This window comes from Anser anser (assembly GCF_964211835.1).
Source record: "Anser anser genome assembly, chromosome: 12".
Lineage (NCBI taxonomy): Eukaryota > Metazoa > Chordata > Aves > Anseriformes > Anatidae > Anser > Anser anser.
In genome coordinates, this window is record NC_139733.1 from 21,096,964 (window position 1) to 21,122,676 (window position 25,713).

The 25,713-nt window shown below is 39.4% G+C and overlaps 1 long non-coding RNA gene across 5 annotated transcripts in view; it reads right to left on the reverse strand.

Annotated features, from left to right (window-relative positions):
- Positions 1 to 25,713, reverse strand: part of LOC310880037 — a 157,508-nt gene that overhangs the window by 124,978 nt on the left and 6,817 nt on the right. Inside the window, exon 1 of one of the 5 annotated variants that reach the window (XR_014571350.1) lies at positions 18,057 to 18,523. The exons of the other annotated variants lie outside the window; for them this stretch is intronic. This is a non-coding gene — a long non-coding RNA (uncharacterized lncRNA). Of the gene's footprint in view, positions 1 to 18,056; positions 18,524 to 25,713 lie in introns of those variants that run through there. 5 annotated transcript variants of the gene reach the window in all.

Genomic DNA, 25,713 nt, shown 5'->3' on the forward strand with positions numbered 1-25,713 from the left:
TTAATTAAAAATTCCACTGTTTGGCTAACTGAATGTGAGATAGCTGGAATGATGAAAAATGATACCAATAAATAATTTTAGAACTCAGTAAGGCTTACACGGAATATGCACTGAGAAATTTCTAGACAATCTCTGTAATTGGGGCACTCTTTCCCAATGCATTATAATGACTACTATTATACATTCTCCTAGGTACTCTCTTCTCCACAGGAATAGGATCTACAAAATTCCCAGAAAAAAAAAAAAAGTTAATTACAACTTTGATCAGTTTTTTTAATGCATTTAGACAATTATAATTGGGGGTAGTTACCAGACTGATTTTTTATGAGTATATGTCTAACCCTGTCAAACTTGTAACATACTCAGCATGCCAATGACCAGCTTAACCTTCCAAATTTATTCATAGCATTACATCATACATCAAAATACTTTTTCCTAGAAGTATTTTTCCCACTCATATTTTTCTTGCACAAAATTCTCCGTGGATAAAATTCCTTTTACAGCAATTTGTGTAGTGTGGTTTCAACAAATGAAAAACAAACAAAAAACTGTTTTTTTTTTCTGTTATTGGAATCACACTTCTATCTCGCTTCCTATGCTCTTGAACTCATGGCCTGACCTGACTACTAATTTCTTTATTTTTTTTACATTATACACAGTCTATACTTTTCTCAATGAAATGTGACCTATTTACTTCCACTTGAGTGTCCCATCTTATCCATCTAACAGTGAGATAGGTTTGTTGTGACAGATAGTGCACTTTGGAGCTGTCAGTCTTGTGTGTTGTGGGAGAGAGAATTTTGGAGGAAAGTCTTCACCTGCATTTACCAGTGGTAAAACTCAAACTGCTTATAGAAGCATAAGTAGAATTTGATCACAGCACGTCCTTCAGGTCCAATTCCACTACCAATATTCACAGTAAGATTATTCCTCTGCAAGAATCTCCTATGAGATCAAATTAGACCTTTTAATATTGATATTACAAGTTTGAATATAACTATTTCTTTGAGGTAATGCAAGAGTGTAAAAGACAGAAAATTTCCTCTTCCATAGGCAGGTACCTTCTAGGATGGGAAGAAAAGATTTGTTTTGACTAATCCAGATGGATGGAGACCAGTAGGAGGAGCTGTGAAGAAAGGTTATTGTATCTCCAGTATTGCCAACTCTGTGATTGTAGGATTCAAGCCTCTGAAATCACGAGATACGTTTCAAAATTGCATATGCTGATTTCAGTCTTTGTTTTTTGTATTTCAGGATCACTTGCTTTACACATTGAAAATTTTGTTCATAGGATAAGATTAAAAACCTACAGCTTTTAAATGGTCCCAAATTGTCCTATCTGGTATCTTCAGCATATGCCACAGGAACTTTCTTATATGGAAAGAGTGAGGAAAATAAACTGGCACTGTGAAACAGTGAGAGAGAATTAGTATATCCTGCAGGGTCATTTTCTTCAGCTAATATCTTTTATTATGCCAGCAGAGTGATTCTTTTGCATACTTTACTTTCATTAGGGCTGGGCAATCTACAGTGCAATGCTGTAACACTGGTTTTCTTCCAATTAAGAACAAAACCACCGTCTCTCTACATAAGGGGTTGGAGCTGTCCTAGAGGCTCCTTGACTGTTCCCTTATAGGGTCTGAGTGTGCTGGCCATGATATCACAGGAGCCTGGAGTCTCAGCTGTAAAGGAGTCACAAACTTCCAAGTCTTCAATAGAGTTTACAGAAACTTCAGTAAAAATGTACCTGTGTAAAACAGTAGAACTTTGACCAATTAATAAATACCTCCATTAAAATATATATATATAATATATATTTTTCTTTCAAAATAAAATAACATAAAATAAAATTAGCTCACTGTAATTTGTACTGGCAAAGACCTCTGCACTGATCTCTACTCTCTGGTAGAGAATATGTGCTGTTTGTCTACATGGTGATGTAGGTGGACAGACAAAAGTAGAGTGTGATTAACTGTGTTTTGAATAGATCTTGAAGACCCTTAATGATAAAACGAAAGTCCTGGGTTGGAAACTTCTGAAATTTGAAGATCTTCACAATTTACCTAGAGACTGAATCTAAATTTAAAAGCATTGCTTTGAGAAAAATTATGTCATTACCTGTATTTCTCTTTCAAATGTATGCTTGTCTTGCTAATGTAAATGAATCCCTCATGCCCTGTTTTTTGGAAAACATATTCTCCTGAGTTACAGAACTCTGCCTGCCTCCCAAAATAGTTATTTTCTTTCTTTTCTACAGTGAATAGGTAATATACATCATCAAAGCAAATTGCCTTTTCATTGAATAAGAATACTGAATCATCAAAATGAGGCACCGTAGTGATGAGTGTCATTAAAACAAAGACTGTTGACAGACAAGGTCAAAGAGAAGCTTCCATATTAAAAGTCAGCTGCCTTTACGATAAGCTACTTTTCATATTTGGTCATATATACACATTATATCTCCTGGTAGAACTCTTGGACAGCCAGGAAAAATGTAGGGTAGTTTCTCAGTAAGAGGATAAGAAATATGTAGAGGTAACTCATATTCCCATGACGTGTATTTCTCCACTTCCAGAAGTGCAACCTACACTCATGTAGTATAGATGTTAGATGGTGGCTATGCTTATTATATTCTCATTGACATCCTATTTCTAATGAGATCATGGATTTTTTTCATAGAAGTTAATTTAGCTTAGCTTCCAAATACATTTTATCAATATTATTGTTCAAAGTATATTGCCATCATTACTTAACGTATTACAAGCTCTTGAAAGGAAAGCTATTATTCTTCATGAAGAAAAGTTTCCAATGGGGAAATTGTATCCCAACTCTAAACAGGGGAGATGGACAGTCATATCATATGGGAAATACATCCTCCCATAATTGTCCCATAACTGCAGTGATGATTCAGTGTTCCATTTTCTTTCCAATGTTTTTCTTTACCTGCATTTATTTTTGATTTCAGTCTATGTTTCTATGTTCATATGTATGTGTATGTGCCTGTAAAAGGCAACTGTTGATTCAATAAATATTCACATAGGTGAACGAACTTATGTGAACGAAACAATAAACTGTCGTTTGTAATTAAAAATTATATTGAAATCAAGAATAGATGCATCAGTAGCGTGTTGAATTTTGATGTAACATTTTAAAGAAATGTTAAAATCTTATGGTTAAAAAAAATAATATGGGGGTTTAGGACAGATTTGTTTCTTATTAACTGGACTATAATTATTTTATTTTATTTTATTTTATTTTATTTTATTTTGACCACTGTTCAATTTGAATGGAATTTATCAAGCCAGGGATAATATACTCTGGCTTCTGCACAAGACCTAAGTTTGTCTACATACAGCCATGGTGCAACTGGCGTAACAAAAGACAATCAACTTTTGAAGCTGGAAAGGTCTGAAAATTGTGTTTCAAATACATCTCAAGAATCTCTCTCAAGCAAGCAGCATACAACTATGTTATGAGAAGCAATGTTGAAAATGTATCCTCGTTGATTAGTAGTGTTACAGAACATGAGAATTCATTATAAAAGAATCTCTGTACCTTGCATACACAGATCTTTGTCAGTACTGAAAATTTGTCAAGATGTACAGAAAAATCTAAAGATGATTAAAGCCAGACTAGAAGCAATATAAGTAGCCCTTCTTGAAAATGATTTTCTTTTACTACAAATCATTCATATCAGAATGGAGAAGATGGCTTATGAGAAATCTTGACATAAAAAGTCATGCTACTCTGCACATTTCTCCATAAAGAAAGTAAAGATCAAGCAATGCAATTAACTCTCTTGTGAATGCAGTTAAATCATTTGATTTAAAGGTGGAATCCTCTCCTGGTTCCTGATGGATCAATAGTTAACAACATGACACCAGTATGATTTAGAAAGATTATGCTTCCAAAAAATTATGTCCTGCGTACTAGTGAATGGTTAAAAAAAAGGATCAAGATATAGTAGTGTGCTTGATGTTTATAAATATTTCAAATGAGAACAAAACAGATTGTGGTCCCGAATCTTCAAAATAAAGATATTTATTAACCTCTAAGTAACTGGCAATGTTTTTATTTTGTTTTGTTTTCTTCAAAGCTTTGTTATTAAAGCTGAGGAGGTTTTTGTTTGTTTGTTTGTTTGTTTTTTTACTTTACCAATTTCATATCAAAGCTTTTAAAAACTATCAGAGTGGAAAGCAGCAAGCACAAGTGAGAAAAAGGTATGTGCATTACCCCTTCAGGAACTGAACTCTACCACCACCATGCAGCTATTTACTGTCATTCAAAATCTCAGGTGCTACAATCTACAAAAGCTTCATAACGAAGGTTGAATCCCATTTTTGTAACAGTCATGATTAGAAAATTGAAGGATGATTTACACAGGCGGCCCAGCATGCCACTCTCGTCAGGGCTGATCTGAAAGATTTGGGCTGTACGAGCACCTTCCTGTCCTTGGGCTGATGAGGAATCCTTCACTCCATTGACATTTAGGACGTGATTTTGAGACGGGAACTGTGTGATGTCTAATCAGCTTGGAATGAAGTGCTGAGGTTTGACTGTACCCATCTGGGTATATATGCAGCCTTGAAACTGCTGTTGAATCTGGCACAGGAGAGAATGTCTGGTTTGTAAATGTAAATGGCATGGTAATGTTAATCAGTCAAGAAAAAGCTTGGGTGTTTCTGGTGTTTTGTGTTTTAATAGGGTAAGATATTTCATTCACTGCAGAAAGAGGGAAACAGGCACCAAGAACATATGGAATTAATCTTATTTTTTGCAGCACCATTCACTGTATAGATGTTAGTATTTCTAATTTTATTTATGTTGGATCTTTTTTCTATAAATTTACATGCTGCTACTATACATAAATATTTTCTTTTATAGGGTGAAAATAACATTGAGAAGTGGATTGTAGTGTCTTTACCTGATAAGATAGCTTTCGGCAGTAAACATCCAAAGCTTGCAAAATATGCTATGATCTGTGGTATTTATTTTTTTCCCATTTGTATTCTGTTAATCTTTGATCATAGATATGAAGAAATACTGACCAGTTGGATGAAACCAAGACCCCTGGTCTTGAAAGTCCATTTCAAACAAGCCTTGACAGGACATAAATCCAAAGTCAAAATGCTGAACATTTTTAGATCACTCCAAATTTTCAATCAGAACATCTAAGTATCTGTCGTGAGTGCCATGCTTTTAACTCTTTCTGCTCTTACCTCAGCTATTAACACCATTCATTTCACTTTTTACTAATTAAATCAAATTAGATGAAAGCTTGATCTGACATACACGTGGATTGTCAAGAAAATAGGACTCCCGCTATGACAAGATGTTGCAACACAGTTTTAAAACTCCATGTAAGCCCACTTGAGTCAGTCATGCTACTCATATACTTAACATTTTGTCCAGGTCCTTGGCTCTGCAGAATTGTGACTTTAGTTTAATCATTGTTCCTGTCACAATAACCAGTAAAATAGAAGCCCAACGTGTCTGTATGAATAAGACACATATATCTATATATTATAAATATGTATTATTTTACCTCTTGTAAGGGAAAATGATGCTTTAATATTTTAGTGATTTTTTTCTTGATTGAAATACTGTATCAGTTTATAGCCACTAATATTTTCTGTCTTTTTAACTGAGAAGTTTGCATAGCCATGATGAGAAATAAATACTGTGTTAAATACTGTGTTATTCCATGCAGCAACAGATGTCTGATAGAGCCTAGCTCTGTAAATCAGAACATGAACAAAAGCAACTTTGTGCACTGTCAACAATGAAACGAGGCATATATTTCATTTTTCTTTTCAAAACTGAAGAGACGGGTCAAATCCCAAACTTGCTCAAATCTCTTGCTCAAATCTGCAGGAAATTCCTGGCGATCCTGCATCTAAGGCAACAATGTGTCTGCGCATTCTTTGTAAAATTCCCTTTCATCATTTCCCAGTTCTGGCAAATTACCAGTGAATAATGATGCAGACCTCAGCCACGTTCTCACTTGCCTTTCTCGTGAAACATTAATGCTCAGTTTTTGATATCCAAGGATGTTTTCTCTTTAAAGCCTTCACAAGTTCCAAGTTAAAGTATTCATTTACCGAATCTTTCATCATATAGGGCTGGTCAATATATCCCTGTTGTAGTTTTTCATTGAGCGTGACAAGTTCCTCTTTGCTTTTTTCATTGGTGCCTCAGATGAGCCACAGCAGGTTTTTTTTTTTTTTTTTTTTCTCCTTGCCAGTACCCCTGAATTTCTCGCAAATATGAAGTGGTCCCATGCAGTCACCTGCAGATTGCAGCACCTCTGGCACAGCGAAGTGTAGCAGGATTCACTTGCCAAAGGACTGCTCCCACCGACTCCATCAATTCTGCACACTCAGGAACTGCCCTGCAGCTAAGAAGCTCTTTGTCACATGTCGAGTCACTCTCATCAGTGCACGTGCACTCAGAAAAGCCTCCTGGCAGCTCCCTGGGGCACTGGTAGCCTCAGTTATAGGGGAAACCACTACCCTTCACCACCGTTTATTTCCTAATAAAGTAAAACTGTAGTTTTATCATCTCCTCTTCCTCCCCTGGTCAATTTTAATTCCAGATTGTGTTCACCGTCTGTTTGTTTTCATGTATTATTCATATCTTCTTTCATTTGCCATCACAAAGATAGACAAGTATATATGGTACATTAATCAAAACAAATAAACAGAAAGAAGTACCCAAGCTCATCTTTGTTTACTCATTAAAAATACAGAATGAGAACTGACTGCGAATGAGATTTGCCTGTTGGTATAAGAGTAGTAACAAAAAAAGAAAAAAAAAAGAGAGACACGAAAAGGATTTGCTGCATGTGCAGAAAGTAACACTCCTGTGAATCACAGAGGCTGTGTAGGACTGCACCTGAGGAGATTTTATATCACAATCTTTGATCATTTGATTTCTGAGCTTTCGTTTTCTTCAAGGATTTCCACAGAAAGCAAAACAAAACCCTAAAATTTGCCAAAGGCCATTTTCTTTTATTATTCATAAGTGGTAGATATTACTAACGATGGCTTCATAAAGTGAAAAAGTTTTCTCAGTCCCATCTGTGTAGTAACATTTTATGAGAGATATATTATACACATTTACCTGGTATTGAAAAAACTGCAACATAACCTTAAAATTCACTTATCAGTGGGGGGAAAAAAAAAAAAGGGAAAAAAAAAAATAGCCGTAATAAGCAGCATTTGGGAGGAAGGGAAAAAGGGAGCTTGGGAGGAAATGTATAGACATCCCTGTCCAGGGGATACTCATTATACACATGCTCCATCTTAATTCAAGTCATCTAGCACAACTCCATCACATATATCCACAAGGGCCAGGAAATACGTATTCTGCTCGCCTTGGTTTATACCCAGAACAAATCTATTTCACAGAGCTAAGTGTTGCTGGCTGGTCTGGGAATATTTGTTAAATGGCTATAATGTGATACAGTTAAGTTATTTACTACTTGTGACTGGTGAGAAAATTGAGGCTTTTCATAATGTTACGTTTCTACAGAAAAAAAAAAACACATTTATGAAAATAAATTCTTTAGGTCTTCTTTGACGTTCTGTATTTTTCATAGGGTAAAAAAAGATGCATTAGTATGCCTTTAATGTCATCCGGAAGGGTATGAAGGCTAAGGTATTCACGTGCGAGTGGCTATACCAATACCGATAGCTGCCAATGACCAGATAACAACACTGGTAAACCAACCATGACTACTGCACACCAAATTTTTCCAGAAGGGTCAGAAAACCCGCTTGTTCATGTAGTTTATAGCGAAATGTTTTGCTTTCCCTTCAGCTAGTCTGCTGCGTCTCCTTAGAATCTGGTCCAATCTTTATTAATGCAGAATCTTCCCTCAGCCTCACTATTTGTTGGCCTCTACATTTCACCAGAAAAATAAGGTAAACACATAACAATAAAAAGAATTTAAATCCCCGTAGACATGAGAGTACTAAACCGCATGATATTATTTCACAAGCTACTGTCAGACCCTAAGCATCCACTGCATACCGTCGTGAACATTTAACGCTGTTTTAGTATCTCACCTTTCAAGTCAGTAATATTTTTAGGCCTGATATGTACACTTAGTGCTTTACTGGTATTGTTAGGTGAATAAAGGCGTGCATCAATAATGCTTATGCCTTACCACCCCTGTATTACCCTCGCTCAATGCCTGCTCACATAGTTTTGTTTCAATTCACCAAACCAGAAGAGGTGGTAGCAGGTTAAACGCTTCTCTAAGAAAATGGTTTCCTCTACTGCAGAATATTGTGTGTTTAACAATACCGCTGTAGTTATGTAGCTTAGCCCAGCCAACTGTTAGTATGGTTTTATGCAAATGTCAAAAAATAAAAAATCTCACTTAATCCCACAGTCATCGTGCCACATTGGGAAACAGCAGTCTTTTTTTTTTTTCTCCCCTTGTTTTTAATGGAAGCTTTAAAAGTACTGAATATTTTATCTTATTTATCTGATAATTCACATTTCATCCAGAGAATTTAAGCAGCCGAGTTGAAACCAGGGATGCGTCATAAAACGGAATGACATTTTCCCCACTTGCTTCATTTAGGACAGTATCTCTTGTGCCTCCAACTGCTGCAGCGATCACAGAAGTACTGCAAGCCAGTTTTTACCATCTGTAGTTTGCTGTCCCCTTTCCCTTCAGGGCACGGGACTGAGCCCAGACCACAGCAGAGCTGCTGCCAGAGGTGGAGGGGAGCGGTGGTGCCCGGCTCACCCCGACCTGCAAAACCATTGGGGAAGAGATGTGCGAGATCGCTGTGGGGTTTGAAAGGCCACTTTAAAACATTTGAGGCATGCCGAGTACCTGGGTACAAAAAGTAGAATTACTCGTTGTGTTTGGTTAATCAAGCAAAAGCTTTGCTGCAACGTAACGCCGTCAGAGACAGGAACCGTGGTCGGCAAAGGCAGATGGGCAGGAAGAAATCACAGGTTTCACCTTTTGAGAAAAATTGATTTAGAACAGCAGCAGGCTTGAACTATGATGTTAGTTGTTATGGAGAACTACAGCCAAGCAACCTTTTAATAGAAGATACTGGTATTTTTGACAGAGATCTCCTAGGCTGGTTTGCTCTTACAAAACTACGTGTGATGGCTTCACACAAGTTGACCAAAGCAGGAGAGTAAAGTCAAAAACTGAGAGAATAAAACAGGTCAAGTGTTCGTGCCTTGACTGAGAAACAGTGCTTTAATGAGAGAGAACTTTACCAAAGCTCCCGTTTTCTCAATCTGACACTGAAAACAACAGCAGCCTGGCAGCCTGGAAAAGCTTTGAGTGCCAAGTGGAGAAAGCTTAAGGGTCATTTCAAGTCTTCTCTGCGGGGACTGCCAGGGGAATGATTGAATTGCATAACTGGCTGAGCCGAAATGAAAGACGGTTCTTTTGATGAAGAATGCTTTCTGTTGGTTCCCCCATGGGTGACTTGCCCTGCAGAAGTAAGTTGTGCATTCTCCATTCTCTGCCGAAAGTCATTGACGTGGAAATTCAGCTTTATGTCAGTGATATTCAGAACATTTTTTTTTTTCACAATTTGGTGAAAAAATTAAGGAGATGTTACAGCATAAAGCTCCAAAAGGCCAGAAAACACATGGACCACAAGCTTTATGAATGATCCATTTCTTCTATTTTGGAGCATCATACAAGTGAGCTAATCTTGAAGACTTCTTATGCCAGGAATCTGTTTGCAAAATGGATAAGAGAAAATCCTTGTCTCCAGCTTGAGCAGTTTACCACGTCCCAATTTAATATCTTCAATCTATTGGTTAAAAGCAGTTCTATCCATCTAGCCCTCGCAACCATTTATGCACTAAAGATTCCTTCTAAAAGTTAATGTTTCTACTTCAATTTACCTTTGGCTGTGTGAAGGAACTGAAATGCTCCCAGTGGGGGAGTCCAGGCATGAGAGAGTGAAGGGAAACAAATAGATGAGACATGGGAACATAGAGCAAATACTTGGATTCACATGATATCTTGCATTTTCACCAAAAAAAAAAAAAAGAGTTATGCACACAGAGGCTAGCCATAGTATGATTAAAACCATAGCACACAGAAAGCAACATCCACCATCCATCCTCAGGAAACAGAAACACCAGGATTCAGGCAGTCAGCGCACCCTTGCTTTGGTAGCCACGCTGGACACGCAGCGGTACCGTCTGTAATGATATTCTCGTCTTTCTTTTCTTCCGAGTCTTCAAGCACACGCATAAAGGAGCCACAAAACTCACTTCAGGCTGTGTCGTGACGGCCTAGAGCGCCTCGCTGACTTTTCAGTGAAGTTTGCACAAATGGAGAAGATACGTCAGGAGGATTTTAGGAGGGAGGTCGTTTGTGTGAGGAAGGCAGCTGAAGGAGCACAAAATAACTGTGCCATGATGAGTAAATCACTGAAACTAAGTTTTGAAAGATGGCTTCCGATTACATATTCTATATTGCATGTGTTCCCAGCTCGATCTCTCTGGTCATATTTCAGAAGAACGGAGCAAGTGAAGCAGATTAAAATTATTCCCAGAGCCCTGGGAAACGCTAAGCACTCTCAAAAATCTTGCCATAGACCTTCTAAGCTGGCAATTTGAATTAGAGCATATTTTTGCCAGTGATGTCCAAATATTGTGCCTGAGACTTACTGCAAAAGTGAATAATGCAACATGCCCCCGCCCTCTGCACCTTTCCTGAATGGCATGAGGGATGGTGCTATCCCAAATTGCTGTAAAACTGTCAGAAAGATGATGAAAAAAATAACAATTCTGCATTTGGAGTTAGATTACAAATTGCACAAGGTCTGCAGCCACAGATTAGAGTGAGTAGCTGTTAATTTTATGAGCCCTGTCCCTTGTGTTCACTGACTGAAGCAGAAGCCCGCATGAAATACAGTGTGTGCACAAGGCACCGGGTATTTACTGCTGACAGTAATGCTGACAGGAAAGACTTCAGAAACTTTGCAGGCTCTGAGTGCTTCCCTGAAACATTGAACTACTTCAGTAGGAAGTAATACGTAATTTCCCCCAAGGAATTTCTCTTGATGTGAACACTGGTAACTTCACATTTTTGTTTCTGTAAGGCTGTTGGTTAAGTCAAACCTAACTAGTTGTATTTGCTTTGGATTTTTTACGTAAGAGGATGCTGCTAAACTTTGGTTAATACTAACTGATTGAACAGCGTTAACAGCTGGCGGCTGGGATGCAGGTCTGTTATGATTTGGGGTTTAGCAACACTGAACAAGGTTGGAAATGAACTAGATGATTAATGCTGTTTCTCTGGACTGAACACTACAGAAAAAAAAAAAGGAAAGGGGAAAATAGAAAGGGAAAATGGAAAAAGAAAGGAAAAAGAGAAAAAAGGAAAAGAGAAAAACGGAAAGGAGAAAGAGGAAGGGGAAAAGGGAAAAGAGAAAAGGGGAAAGAAAAGGGAAAAGGGGGAATGAAGAAAAGGGGGAAAAAGGAAAAGGGGGGGAAGAAGAAAAAAGGGAAAAGGGGAAGAAGAGGGAAAAGAGGAAGAAGAAAAAGGAGGAAAAGGATAAAGGGAAAAGGGGAAAAGGGCAAAAGGAATAGGGAAAAATGAGAAAAAAAAAGAGAAGGGGAAAAAGGAAGAGAGGAAAAGGGGAAGAGGAAAGGGGGGGAAAAGAAAAGGGGAAAAGGAAAAAAAATGACAATGAAAAGGAAAAGGGAAAAAGGAAAAGGGAAGAAGGACACGACAACGCCCCCCGCTCATTCACAGGAAGGCCCCCGTTGTCACCCGCTTCGGCCCCCCGGGGCGCCCCCGCAGCCCGCCCGGCCCCGGCCCCTCCCGGCGGCCGCCAGGGGGCGGCGCAGCCCCGGCAAGCGGCGGCTGGGGGCGGGCGGCGGGGGCGGCTCCGGCTCCTGCTCCGGGCCCGGCCCCGCGGGCCCCGTTCGGGCCTTGTCTGGGCCTCTCCCTTCCGGCCAGGCCCAGCGCTCTGAGTGCCGCGGTGGCTAATCCTATTAGCAGCCTCAACCTTTATTACCTGTAATTAACTGCTGCCGTTTACGGCGTGAAGTTCGTGAGACAATAAGAGCTGGAAACTGGTTAAATCCTGCCTTAAATCTGCTGCCTTTGACAAGGGGCACAAACAAAGCACAAATGCCTTTGACAAGGGGCACAAACAAAGCACAAATGCTTTGTTTGTGTGTGCTTTTTTCCCCTTTTCATACATTTCAGACTCATTTCAGACTCTTAAATGTATTTAACAAAGCGTTACATAAACACGCTGAGAACCCCCTGAGCCCCTGGCCAGACAGCTAATGAGGACGGTTTTGTTTCTGACTTCCTTTGACTTCACAAGGGACTTGGAGATGAATCCAAACAGCACAGGCAGACACCACATCTATCAGAAATTTCTCAATATTCATGAGCGTTTGCTTACACGGTTCCAGCCTTCAGATTGCTTATTAGCTTTGCTGACATAAATACAGTTATGGTGGGGTTTGTTTTTGTTGGTGGTTTTCTGAGTTTTATTTTTTTTTTAAGTGAATAGCCTGGGTGGAAAAACAACAGTATAATTAAAACAAAACAGGACATGTAAGTGTTGTAAACAAAAGGACTGGTGCTCTTCTTCATACAAATCTTCACTGAGCTGCCATCTGTTCATTATAACAAGCTTATATTTCTTGAGTATCCACCGTCATTTTAATTTCTGTGTAACACTGAATAAAACAAAGGGAAGTTAATTTCTGCATCTCCATGAAGTTCGTTCCTCACAGAAGAAATAGGCTTCTACCCCCATTCTGCCTGTCTCAGCCCCCACGGGGCTGAGGCTCACACTTCCAGTGCGACAGCCGCCTCCAAGCCCGAGCTGTCCCCATCCCCTAAACTCACCACAGCTCTACCCAGCATCAGCACTAAGCAAAATCCCGACTCAGAGCAGCTTCATCCCCTTCCATGCCAAATACTGCCTTGCTCCTCCTGTCCGTAACCTCGGTCTAGACTCAGAGAAGCTTTCACTGGTCTGCAGTCTCAGACCATCCTCTGTCTTCGGCCTCGGTTGAGTAGCCAGACTGTCTCTCCTCCTCTTTCTGTCCTACGTCTGGGATTTTGGTTTCACACCTAGGTGTCGTCCTAATCCTGCCTTGCAGTCCCTGTCACTCACTGCAGCTCTGCCTGGCTCTGCAGCTGCCGTGCGACTACAGGCCAAGATCACCTCAACCACATCTCTGATCCAGGACTGCTGCCTGCTGCCAAAGGAATACAGCCTCGGTTAGGTTTCAGACTGTACCTCCACTCTTAACGCTGTCCCAGTTTAGTCACCCAGAAACATCACCCAGCCTCACCCCGTTTCCACCTGGATCCCCAACTTTACACACTCACTACAGCCAAAACAACCATCCTTGCAACTGCAGCCTTTTTTATCATCCACTTTGCTTTCACATTACCCAAAGCCTTTGGGTCATAGCCAAATGCTTTAATGTTATGCTTTAATTTAAGGCTTTAATTCCAGCATTACTGTGGAACAATATTCTGTAATCTCTATATTTCTCTGACCTCAGTTACTTAGAGGAGTTAAAGCTTATAAAATGTGATACAATTTCTTTTTAGCTGATGATCTCTGACTGGAGCAGGTGGGAGGTCATGGTCTGAATCTTTTTTCACATGGTTTACTGTTGATAAAATTGGATGCTTTTTAAATCAGAAGCAGCAGTTAATAGACACAGGCAGTGTATTATGTCCGTAGTACTGTGCCTATATACCTATATTATCTGTAGGTAAGATAAAAGGCTAGTATTCGAGTTTTTCAACAGGCATGAGATCTCTTTTATCCCCTAGAAAAATAGGATGCAGACCGAATTAGAATAATCATGGTTAAAGGACTCTTCTACTTTTTAAGATAAGGTCAAGGTACAACTTATCAATGCAAGGAGTGCACAATAGGCTTGACTACAAATTGGAAATTTACTAATAAACAGATAATTACAATGAAAATTCCTTGAAGATCAGGTTAAAGCTCCCCATGACAGTAACTGTTCCTAATTAAATTGAACAAGTTGAATACATTTTCCAATAACAGTAAGAAAAATAAGAATCTTATTTTGTATCCAGGAACTGTCCTGGGCTGTGCAAGATGTGCAAGAGAAAGGAAAGCACAAGGAAAACACTGCATAGCAAACAAGAGGGTTCTTGGTCCTTCGGTTTTGGTGTGGGTCATTCTGCTCCTGTTGAAGCAAGAAATATTCCATAGAAAGATTCCCCTGGGCAGTGGGTCAACACTGCAGGCCTGTCTTTGCTCTCAACAACCCAGAAGAAAGGATTTATTTGATGTTTGGAAGCCAAGGATTGAGAAAACCTGCTGCCCGAGGTCTTCTTTCTTCCATAGGCACTGAATAACCTTTTGGATATCTTCAGCTGAATGAATCTTGCTTGAAGTAACAATTAAATTATGCAGCTGCTGTCCCGTTGGAGGCTGGCTTTGTATCTTGTGTCCCTTGTGCAGATTTGCAGTGAATGTCTTACCGCAGGTGTTTTGCCAGGCTGAGAAGACGTTAGAGGCAGCCAACCTCCCGTGACCCAGCCTCAGAGGCCCCATGTTTTCACACTGTTTTCAAAGGGCTTTGTAGTAGGGAACCGCATGGAAATGTTTAGCTTCCCAGTCTACTTGCAGTTCTTCCCTAAGGAGCTCAGTGGAAGGATAGAAATTCTCCTCAGCAAGCCAGGAGAAAATAACTGAAAAGCAAAAGACTCGGAGGAATAAGAGGTTGCTTTCTGTGAACTAAAACTTCTTTGGAAATTTAGGAAAGTGAAGGTAGACTTGGATCAGGCTGCTTTTTTCTTTGGAGAACAAGAAATTCAGCCGTTTCCACACCTGGGACATTGGGTTGTTGGCGTTTGGCTGAAGAGGCCAGAGGGGAATTTGCTCAGTGGCGAAACCCGGTGACTACTGACTGTTACGTTCCTCTAAAATGAGCCCATGGTATAGTTCCTAAGGCTCACGCATTAAATAACAGAGTTTATACCACTTTATACTGCAGAATTTGGAGGAAGTAGACTTCTTTTTTTTTTAATGAGATAGACTCCTTCACAAGCAAATGACCATCAGATATATAAAAGAGCTGGCAAGGGCTACAGAAACACAGGTGGCAAGGTGCAGGAGGTGACTGACTGGCTCTTCGGGAACAAGGTGCACCGCCTGCGATAACGCATCCCATCAGAGAGACAGGCTCCAGGTTGAACACGTCGCCCAGTTTGATGCAGACGTGGTATGGGGCACACTACCAACTGCCTGGTAAAAGGAGAGCACATGCTTAGAAGAGCCAGGCTCTCTAACAGCAGGTCCGAAGACAAATCCTTGGTAAGCTCAAGAAGCTACTGTTAAGTTGAGCACAGACGCATTTGCCACGCGATGTAAACTTTCCTGGACAGTAAATAAAATTCTAAAAGTTTCACACATCACTGTGAGAGTGGGGAAGCAATGATAAGCATTTGGGCCTCTGGTAAGGGCATGCCCTGCTTTCCCTGAAAGCCCCGATTCCCAGCCATCTGTGGATCTCTGTCCACTGAATATCTTGGAGGAAAATGGAGAATGTTCTACGTGAGCTCCTGGTGCAAAGTCCTGCTTGAAACTAGGCAAAAGAGAACAAGAGCGGCACCCATGAAGAAAACACTTGTAAATTATCAAGTAAATGCATTGACACTAAAAACCGTTCTGCCAATGCCGTTTGTCACTTTACACTGAATTTAATTACAGTTAAGAATTTAATTACAATTTTTCTGTTATCCCACTATCTGGTTTTCCCACTTCTTATTTTTTTACTTGACTGATCGTTTTGTTGTTGCACTGATGTTCTCTTTATACTCTGGACTTCAAACAGCTTCATGCCCTAGGGATGATAAATACTTTTAGGCTTGATTACATGTAATGATGGATGCCTCCGTTGCAGGTAGAGGAGGTGGGGAGGGCGATCTCTTACTGTGCCCGTTCCCTTCCTCTGCCAAGCAGGTTTCCTGACGGCAGCTGCCTGACCAGCACTCACACCTACCTGATCCTTGAACAGTGAAATGTTATTAATTAATGACTTGTTTTCCGATAGTGACTTCTACCATACATTTTGCACACCACAGAGATCTGGCGCGAGTGGATTAACTATCATTTCAGAAGAGACCTGAGTGCCATCTGTTTTTCCTGGCACCAGTGTTACTTGGGAGGTTAGAAAGGTTGAGTACCAAATATTTTCTGGTCCACTTTTCTCTAAATCACTGTCAAAGAAAAAATGATAAGTTTTGAAACACTCTGCTGCCTTATTTCTCTCTTAGAGCACACAGGCAGAGGTTACGTGCACTTTTCCACACCATGATCTTACGCATTTTTTTCTGTTGTCTGACAAAATCCGTATGTTCCAGGCTCAGACCATCTGTCATTCTCGATTCTTTTGCGCAAAAGTTTTTGATGCATTTCTCTCCTGATTGATTTATTCTATAATTTCACAGGGGGGCATTTGACAGAAGGAGTTTTCACACCCCACCACCCCAAGGTAATGTGCATTCACAAGGCTCCTCTGCAACAAAGGACTGGATGAGTAAATAGCCCTCAGGTCTTAAGCAGAGCTCTTTTCTTTTCACTTTTGTTTTCTCTTTTCCCCCCTCAAGAACTCCAAGAAAAGTATTTGTTTGCACCCCTGGAAAGCAGTACAGCAGCAAAGGAGTTGTTTGCTGCCACTCAGAATTAGTAGTCCCTTGCCAAAACCAAGTTAAAGTTAAATTAGAATTGTAATTAAAAGTTAAGCAACTGTGTTTAAAACTACAACCTTCATCTTCACATGGCTTTGAAAGGACTAGACCAAGTGGACTAGCTCACAAATATTGTAGATGCTGGAGACCTTTACAACAAGAGCTGTGGGATGCACATTGGCATAAGCCTTAAGTACCAAGTCTCGTGTTTGTTCTCACTCCTAGAACACAGACTTGTAAATAGCTTTCTCTTTGCTGGCTGACAAGCAGTAGCAATGGAAGTTCAGGGCGTGTTTCAAATGGGAAGAAGATTGTAGAAGTTTGCTTTGTTTTCTAGTAAGTGTTATGGCTGTTTTAAAATAACTATTTCTTATTCTGTATGTTGGTAAAATAATAAAAGGGTTCCAGCACTCCAAGTCAATCGATTGTATTAAAAATTAATGATTTACCATGTTGCTGCTAACTTTACCAGCCGCCTATGACATACAGTCCTTCATCAAAGTTGTCTTCTGCAACAGAAGGTTGCAGAAGGTCTACGGTTAGAACAAAGATTGAAGGATTTGCATTTTTGTTGAACATGACAATGACAAAATGAAATCTAAAATGACATTTCCAGGGGAAAAGAATGATTATCAGGGGAAAAAAAAAATATATATATATATATATACACACACACACACACACATATTAACAGAGTGTTCCATAAAGAAAGACACCACAGTTGCTGGGGATCTTGAATTCCAAGTGCTTCTCTATGGAAGCTTCTTGGTTAGGCTTTCTCCCATGTTCCAGCATACGGAGAAAAGAGTTTGCAATAAAAGTCTGATGGGTGAAATGAAGCATGGCAGGTGCAGGGCAGCCAGCCCTAATCTACTTTGGAAGTGGAGACTTGGGAACTCATAACCAGGATTTCCAAAATCTGCAATTTCATACCTAAACTAAAACTCTCTGCTGGAATAGTCATTCATGGAGGGAGAACAGGACTTTTTTTCTTTTCTTGTTGTTTTCCAAATAGTACTTTTTTCCCCACCACAATTTTTCTGTGATTTTCGTTTAGTCAAAATCTAAGATATAAATCTAATTTGGAGGGAAAACATTTAACAAACCCTTCGGTCAGGGTTTTATCATAAGAAACACACTCATAAAAACACCCGACAGTATGCATTCCTTTCCTGCTGACTACCAGTAAAAGCAGAACCCTGCCCCAAATGCTATAAAAACCTACACAGAGCCTAAATCCTAAAACTAAAACCTTTTTCAACAGAGGTGTTTTCAAAAAGGAAGATGAAGTCATATCATGATCCAAATCCAAACTTTTCCGGAGTCAGAACTTAATGTCTACCTTCAGGTCCATTACACAGCAGTAGCGTGTGAAGCCAAGATGTGGAAATCCATCTGCAACTCGCTGAAACAGAAGCCATGAATATGGACAAAGTGGATCTGATGTTTCCATGCAAGCCTACCTCTAGTTTCCACGGGTAGCAATTTTGCAGACCCAAGTAATGGAGAGCCTGATTGTACCTCTCCAGAGCAATTGCTGCTAAGAGCAATTGACTGAACCCCACTGTCTCCACATTGTCGTATTTTGCTCTGATTTTCTGCAGCTGCTCTGTAAAAAGTGTGTTTCAGTGTCATCAGCCTCTGAAAAAGGCTGGGCTGTGCGCAGTGCTTGCCAATACTGTCTGACAGCTGCTGTTCACGGGTCTTCAAGTAAACAATGCTCCATATCTGTAATTCTTGACAGCCTGCTCTGCTGTCTTGTACAAAGAGTTGGTCTTTCTTCTCTTGACTGTAAAATACATATATACACACACACACACACACACAATAAAACAAATAATTCCCTTGCGTATTCTGCTTCACATTATTCAACAGCATTAGTCACATTAACAAATAAGACATTTTGAGGGAATCCAATTCTGTATTTGTTTTCTTGAGCTGTAGCTTCTCTAACTGAAAGGGATTTGTGGTGTCCCTGGGAAGCTTCAGTGTTCAGCATTGCTGGACACATATTTTAGGTAAGAGCAACATTTTATTCAATGTTGTTTTTCCCTATTAGGACATTTAAACAGTGGGGGTTTTGTTTGTTTCTTCTTAATTTTCAGGCAAGTTTTTCCTAAATGTTTGTCCCGTTACAGGAGTAATTGCATTATAAACACACATTTGGGAAGAACTCGGTACCCGGCGTCAGGTCAAGCAGCAGGGAAGAAATTGATTTATTAGAAGTTTGAAAATCATACTGGTTTCATACTTCTATCTCACCAAGATTTCTTAGGGAGAGGAAAATCCATTCTGCTAATCCACTTTTAGTTGCTTGCAGCATTTAACATGCACAGCTTGCAGAGTCTGTTGAACACGTCAGGCACACCGGCTCATAACTGGCATCCTGGATGGCTGCAAATTCTGTTTCGTCATCATTCCAGCATTATTTATTTTTTAAACCGTTAACAAATGTATTCAGTTTTTCTTTCAAGAATTTTGATCATGTTTGTCTTCAGTAGGGGCTTATCCTTGATTTCTGCTGTGTTGTCTTAGATGGCTCAGTGTGATCTGCACCCAAAACTATTATTTCTGGTGCAATGGATAGGCACAAGATGAACTATACCTCGCCCAGGCCTCTACTTTCTATTCCAAAAAGAAAGTCTATCAGAAAGAGATACAAGTTTTAGGAAAGAATGAGGGTAAGGCAAAAGTTTTTTTTTTCTCCTTTTTTTTTTTTTTCCAAATATAATACTCTTAAATCAGGACTATTCTAACCGCTTGCAGAAATTGCTCTAAACTTGCCTTCAGACCCATTTGCAGAGGTTCTGAGAAGTCATGGTTTTACTGATCTCAATGAAAGCTGCATTTTTCAACTAAAACCAAACCAAAACATACACACAGTCCTTAAACTACCAGATAGTGTATTAAAGGTCACAGGCAGTTAAAGAACTGTTCCAGGAAAGATATTATGGATGTTACTTTGTAAGGAGACAGGGAGACTTTCCACAGATTTAGTTTCTGATAATGCCAGAGATGATCTGCATTTACTTGGACAAACCACTTAGAACAAATTTCATGAGTTATTAGGCATGTTAAGATGCTGATAAGTGCCTAATGGGATTTTTGAAGGAACCCAAGTGAGACAAAAATATATCCTGCCATGGTCTAATTTCCTAATTTTTCAAAGTAGTGAAGGGAAAAAAAAAAAAAAGTTAGGAGTACCATCAACTATGCACTGTTCAGCCTGTCTATGCAAGTTTACCTAATAACATTTATTTAAAAAAAATACAAAAAAAACTCCATTTCTGAGCTCTTTTAATGCTGATAACTGAGAAGTGCTGCTTCAGTGCATTGTTTGCATTGCTCCTAACCTAGTGTAACCTTATGTATCATCTGAGTCTTGGTATTTTCTTGCAGTGAATATGCGTGGGATTTTTTCATGCAATAGCAATAATCAAATTACAGCCGTTTATAAAATAAATTATATTGTATTTGTTCATTACTCATGTTAGCTTCAGTCTCTGTAGAAGAGAAATTCTTGACTCTGAAAGATGATCTCCAAAAGAGAATTAATAGTCCTTAAATCTTTCATTTTGACCTTCTGTGATTTCTAACAAGAAAGAACATGGAATATGAACACGGCATAAACTTTCCCAGACCAAAAAGAAATAACATGTGACTAATTAAGGAACACTAAAAATTATGTTAGTAACATTTCAAAATTACAGTCCATTAATTTCTGTTAGAACTACGTATTTCCATGTTAAATAAATGAAATCCTCATAATTAACATTATTTCAGTACAGGAGGACTTATAATATATCATGCATGATTATATGTCTGATTAGTTCTGTGTGACATTAACAGTTCAGAGGATAATTTATGATTTTCTCTATCAAAAAGGAAACCAAACTAGTATATGTAGGGAATTGTTGAAAGTAAACTCATGATCTGAATTTGAAACAATCTACATTATTTATTGGGAATAATGAAGGAAGGAATGAAGTTTTTGACTGTTTCTCTACTAGCAGTTGAATTTCCATTGGTTTGTATCTATGTTCCCAAAATAAAGCTGGCTGGATCTCTCTCTGGACCTAATTTATTATTCCTAAATTCCTCCAGTTGTATGCCACTGATATTCTGCTCATTCTAATGCAGCAGAATGGCAAATCCTGTTATTTTTAGGTACAGTTCTGTAGTGCTACCACCACCAAGATCTCCAAGTTCCTCAGTAGTCCCAGAGATGTTAGCATTGAAACATAAAATAAATTCTAGACTTTGTATAGCAGGAAGTTTGCACCATACATAGGACGAGTGTTATGACCTTTACTGGAGGTATGCTCTGCAGCTACAACACTGGAGTGGCTCCGCAGCGCTCTGTTAGAGCGAGCTCAGGAACAGCCAGAGGTAACTCTTCAGTGAAGTGCACAAGACTTAACTAATATCAGATAGGAGGTACCTTGAGTGTACAACTTTGGGGTTTTCTTCTAAATCAAAGAGAATTTTTGAATGTGGTTCATCACCTACAAATCATTAATACAACACACACACACAGAAAGTGCCCGTGAAAGAACCTGGCGGACCATTTGCTGATGGAAGTACTTCCCCAAGGCGAGATGCATGCCATCTCTCTCCCCTCAATTGCTCTCTATACATGGGTCCCATCTCACAGTAACCAATTTTCTGATGTGGACAGAGCTGCTCTGTAAGTTGCTAGCACTGATTCATTTTCTTTTTTGTTTATCTCCATTAAAATGAATAAAAAAACAACCGCTAACAATATTATCTCCACTTCAGACATGGGCTTTAGCCTTGCAGCTCTAACTAGAGCTAATAGGGTTTGTGCTGTTTTAGCCTCCCTGTACCGGAGGGTCAAATAGTGGCATTTACACAGGGAACAGACCTGAGTTCAAGTTCAATCATAAGTATTTACTTCTGGTTTAATTAACAGGGTCCAGTTCTGGGCACCCAGAAATGCCTTCTGAACCATCAGCAAAATTATTTTCTCTGACATGAAATTCTGCTGTTGATCCCTTTGAACTGACTTTTTAGTATGTTCACCACATGCAGAGCCATACCCAAGCCAGAGCAGCAGGGTACAGCAGAGGAAAGATTTGTAAATGCCCAAAGAAAATATCTGGTCCTCGTATTATTTTTACCCACTAACATTTTGCTTATTACTTCTGTTTGTTGCAGACTGAATGGCTTTAAACAACTTTAAGGGGGTTTTGTAGTGTTTCATGAATGTACAGTGACATATTTAAGACCCTCTAATTCCCTTTTATATAACCTGCACCATGCAAACAACGGAACTGCACTTCAGTATAAAATCTTTGAATGTGACCGAGATGCCACTTCTGTGCTAAGAGCTTCCTTTCCTACAGTTATGGGCATTTATACTCATTTTTTTGTTTCTGTTTCTATTAAGCTTCAGACTAAGCTCTAAGCAGCCCATCTCAGAGATACTAAATCAGATAATTCAGCTTTGCAATTTGTACCCAATTACATGGATACCCAAAGAACATCCACATCTGTGTTCTCTCTCTCAAAGAGAACTCCAGAGAAGCTGGAGACCTAAAAGCTCCGGAGTTTTATTCAGGTAATATAAAATCTATCTGGAAAAACTATATAAGTTGTATTTTTGCTCTAAATTGTCTGAAGGTTTAAGGTCACTGCTTTTGAAGAAAATGTATCAGAAAGCGTTGTTAAGGAAGTCTTAAAATTTTTACCTGGTGTCCTCCCAGAGGAAGAAGATACAAGCACATGCAGAATTTTAAGACAACATGTTGGGAACGTGGAGAAGAACAGAATGTAATAAAATCCTTAATAAAATCTTAGAACTCAGTATACGGTCAAAGAGTCTGTACTTCGAGTAACATTCAAGTAATCATCATTACCTAATGGTTCTACCAGAACAGCAAAGCATCCACAAGGTTTGAAATTGCAAAGTCATGAGAAAAAGATTTTAACCTAAAAGTGTACACATTTCTGCATCTTCAAGTCAGCAGGAAGAACAAAACTAATTTATGTTTACAATCACTCAGTTTGATTAAAAAGTCATACTTCAACAACTCTAAAGATGCATTTTCTGAACATCCTCCTTTCCATTCAATTAATTCCAAATGATATTTGTCCAGAAAATGTAGAGCATGTTTAACGGCAATAGAGATAATGCTAAAGCAAGCAATCCGTGGTTAAAACTTGGTCTCACTTCTGTCAGCATTCTTGCAAGAACATTACACCTTGGTTTCCTCATTAATATTGTTCTGCATTAGCCTAATGTAAAACTAAGTAATGTGTCAGGCAGCAGAAATGAGCATGCAAACATAAAGCATTTTACATATGGTAGATTTGAAATGACCTTCTGCATTTCACTTACCATAAAATCAGTGATTTTCAGCACTGAGCTAAGACTTAGCCGTGTTCTTAAATGGTGAGCATCATCTGGAAAAATGACTGTTCTTAGAGTCAGAACACACAGGAACAGGGACTGGGGCTGAGATTAAGGACGCTGGTTCTATTTCCACTCGTGCCAGTGATTTATTTCGTGGGTAAATCACATCAACTCAGCCGCGACTGGCATCACTTACATGTTGCCACTAATGCTAGGAGAACAGGTATGGATCTCTTGTCTGTCTTAGTTTCCCAGGCTGCTAAAACAGAGTAAATGGTGCTTAATTTGAAAAGCTTTATGAATGAAATGAAGCTCTATTTGAAAAATAGAGGTTAAAACTATATGAAGTTCTGCGCAAAATTATTGCGACGTGGGTATTCCCAGCAAAACCATTGGGCAGCACACGAATGCGTCAGATTGCCTTCACACTAAAAATGTATGCTTCATGTCTCTGACTCTCTGACAAAGAACCAAGACCAATAAGACTTGAAGGATGTAAATGGGTGATTCTGATCCATTTTTCCATATTTTCCTCAGGACATTCTGTTGGCCATGAGGCAGTCAAAAGACTGTCCTCAAATTTCAAGCACTGCTAGCACAGAGGTACTTCAATCTGGGGAGCATCCTCCATGAACACTTCCCAGGTCGACAGTCATTGGGCTGAGGACAGCCCCCGACAAGGGAGAAGCTGTGATAGCACTTCAGAATGGAAAACACAGAGAGGAAGAGGGTGCCTGTAGCTGCTGAGAGCGGTTCTACCACTTCTCAACAATGCAGGAGATGAGCAGAGAGCTTAGCCTAACGAGTGGCTCTTAACACCTATTTATTCCAGTGCTTCACCACCCCTTCCCCTTAGAAAGGATTTCTTGACATCCTGCAGAATATTGATCGCCTTTCCAATATTTCCAGGGTTTAGCTAAAAATAGAGTGCCATAACAAAATACCCATTTTAATTTAAACTGTTTGCACCCTTGAGCCTTTTTTCCTGGGCAAGGGCTAGGCAGGACTTTTACGGCCCACATGAGCAGTTTCCAGTCTCCTACAAGGATGCTAAAAACCGTGCAAATAATTAACCAGTGCAATTGAGCATTTAATATCGCACCTGCAAAGTTTGTTAGCCATGAAAATTTATAGTTTAATAATGTAATATGGGTTCAGTCTAATGTGTAAAATACAGCACTGCAATGGAAACAACTGTAAATTTTCGTGGGCAACAAACTTTGCAGGTGGGGTATTTCATGCTCAGTTGCACCAGTTAATTATTTCTATGATTGTTGTGATCCCAACAGAAGATCATGAAACAGACCATCTCTGAAAATGAAATTATTAAGATCATGAAACTGTAACCTTAAGTGGTCCCATTACAGCTAACAATGTACTTTAGGAATATGACAGAGAAATCCCAGTAGAATCAAAGTAAATTGCTTTCAGATTTTGGTGTCAACAAAAAATATGAATTCATGTTCAGAAGGAAGATTGTGAAAGGAGGAAAAGGATACACGAGGTTGATGTTCAACTCAATTTACATGATTCCAGGTCATAAATCACTATATCTACCAGCTTTATCTTATTAAGCTTTGTTTCCCTCTTTAATTTTGGTGAGACCTCTTATTCTGGTGTAGACTTACTAGGGGGTTTAGCTCTAGCATGTCCTCTGAAAACCCCCAAATACACTCAGTATGCCATAAAATAGGCTGTATGAGAAGGAAAATGATTGATTTAAAGGCCATTGAAATCAATAGAAGTTTTTCCATTGGCTTGAATCATTTTTGGATCAGGCCTCACTATTTTCAGGATCACAATCTGGCTTCTTCCACAGTGAAAACATTTATCAGAGTGCAATTTTTCATCTCTGTGTTCAAGCGGCGACTGGTCTGCAATCTGAACTTTGATATCTGCTCCGACAGAAGAGCAAGCCCTGCCAACACCTTCGGTTTACAAATCACTGTCAAGCTGTCAAACCAATCAGGAATTCAAAACACCTAAGACCTTTTAAATGCTGCCAGTGTTCTGTCATGAAATATATTTAAATATTATGAAGCTTTCAGATTCAATGTCATTTCTCATAGTGAAGTGTTACAAGGAATTTCTAATTAGTGTACTCTATTATTCTTCATTTACTGAAACTACAAAAGCCACCATCTTTTAAACCCAGCTCTATTATTCTGATTCTAGCTAGAAAAGAAAGACTTTTACCGTGGTGACCATGACAGTTTGCAGACCTTTAGATAAGACCTGATGCCAGGGCTTTCCCTTATGGACTAAAAAGCTAACTAGCTTTCTCAAATGGGTCTTTGAAGTGGATGAGAGAGTATTAGCAAGCCACAAAAATGTATCTGCTTCTGTATCTAAGGATAAACACAGCTGAGGGGAAATCCATATCACTTAGGATCAAGGATCCTGGTAAAACAGATTTTGGTCTGATCCTGCCAGAGACTGCGCGAAGCTGCTGTACCCCCGCACCGCCCAAAGCTCTCCGAACGATGCAGAAACCCCTAACGGTGACCAGAGCCACCTAACCACGAGCACAAATAAAAACTGCTGCGAGCTTTGTAACTGGGGGGGGGAGGTTTCTGTGCCCTGCAGGGAAGCGCTTTGGTTGCTGAATCGTCACAGAGCAGCT